The sequence below is a fragment of the Haplochromis burtoni genome, unplaced genomic scaffold, assembly GCF_018398535.1.
Source record: "Haplochromis burtoni strain Fernald_Lab_line unplaced genomic scaffold, NCSU_Asbu1 Contig_109, whole genome shotgun sequence".
Lineage (NCBI taxonomy): Eukaryota > Metazoa > Chordata > Actinopteri > Cichliformes > Cichlidae > Haplochromis > Haplochromis burtoni.
Genome location: NW_024582470.1, coordinates 8973 through 10684, shown reverse-complemented (window position 1 = coordinate 10684; position 1712 = coordinate 8973). Strand labels below are relative to the sequence as shown.

At 40.0% G+C, this 1712-nt stretch overlaps 1 protein-coding gene across 1 annotated transcript in view; it reads left to right on the top strand.

Annotated features, from left to right (window-relative positions):
* The first annotated feature begins 1015 nt into the window (after positions 1 to 1015).
* The window catches only part of LOC102300309 (high mobility group protein B1), a 3705-nt gene continuing 3008 nt past the window's right edge, over positions 1016 to 1712 (top strand). The window contains exon 1 of the mRNA XM_005928131.3: positions 1016 to 1168. The gene's annotated coding sequence lies outside the window, so the exon portion shown is untranslated. The remainder of the gene's footprint in view (positions 1169 to 1712) is intronic.

The following is a 1712-nucleotide window of genomic DNA, read 5'->3' as shown; positions in this document are numbered from 1 at the left end:
TGCAGACCTGTTGGACTATATCTAAAATTCCAAGTAAAAGCTCACTATCTTTTAGGGCAAAAATAAATAAATAATTGAATGAATAAAGTCAGTCAAAATGCTCATTTACTGCTTTTGCTTTAAACTGAGCAGCCGCCCTTTGATCTTCATAAGTCTTAATTAACAATAAGCACATGACCATCTCCTAATCAGGCAATGTATATGAGACCTCGAAATATCAGGATAAAAAACATACTGTGTAGAAAAACATTAACTGACAGATCTTAATATTAATTTCCCATTAAATACATTTACCATAATTTATTATCTCCAGCTCCATTTTATCCGACTATTAATATTGGGTCGTAAGTAAACATAGTCAAAAGCACAGAATGAGTGCTTAAAAAACGAATAATTATGGATACTTGTCAGAGAGAATAAGAAAACACGGTTTAGTAGTGTCAATGCAGGGACTTTCTGTCGATCATGGGCATAAATGATAATAATGGTTAATACACTGATCACAAGGGAGGCAAATCATTGAATTCCTATGGTTTTCATTCATACTAAGAGCTAAATCCTTTTTTAAAAATTTCATATCTGGACGTAACTATCACGCATGGGACGGGTAATCGCTCTTTATGCCCTTTACACGGGAATTTGCGATGTCCTCCCTATACATTTTTAAAGACATAATTTGCAAATAAGCTCACGTGTATTGTGCAGAATGCACAAAGGAGCCTGTTGATAAGGAGACGTACAACCCATCCAACACAATCTGACAACATTTTACGGCCGCCTCGTTCGCTGGCTACAAGCGCTCCTCGATGTCTCATTCATTTAGCTTGCCTACTGTACACTGAGCTCAACGTAGTGAATTCAATACTATGGCAAACACACTACACTACTACCAGCTCCAGCATGCTCGGACAGAAATATTTTTGTATCCACGCGCCTCACAAAACTTCGGTGACGTTTCACAAAAGACAACCAATGGAACCTCGTCTTCTATTAGGACAATGAAAAGCCTTCGACCAATCGCAGGGACGCCAGACTGGGCGCTGTCCAATGGCGTGCGAGCCCCGCCGAGAGTAATGTTAGAGAGCTGAAGACTGAAGACACTGCGTATCGCCTGTGCTCCCTCATACACAGCCATTGCAGACCATTGAGATCCAGCGATAGTCACTGGGTAAGTATCACACACACGAACATTTTAAGTGTCCGTAAGGATGAAAATGACGGTAACATTTAAAAATATCTTACTTATATGTCTGCCACGGTTACACGCGAAACCTTTTACTGTTTGCAAATAATTTTATTGCGGGGAACCTTAAAAAAACAACAAAATTGCCGGCGCTAAGCAGGTATCGTTACATTACTCTGCCTGGGAGTGAGGACCAGACGCTCAGTAAAAAAAGAAGAATTGAAAATTAACCTTGACGAAATTCGACGCAAAGCATCGATTTCGTTAAATAAGAATAATTTTGTATAATACAATCGTGTCGTTTTCGCAAAATGGAGTCGAATCAAATGGTAGTTATCGCGAAAAAAATCAGGAATGTCTAGCGGACAACACGGTTAGCGACAATGGTAGAAGACTCACCGTTAGCTAGCCATTGGCATTGCAGTGCATTGCAAAGCTGAACGGCTGTCATGCGAAGACCGGAGGAGCGTGCGGAGTCTGGAGACGAGCATCAAAATTTATAAAAACCTAAGAAAAAGAGAGAGCATCT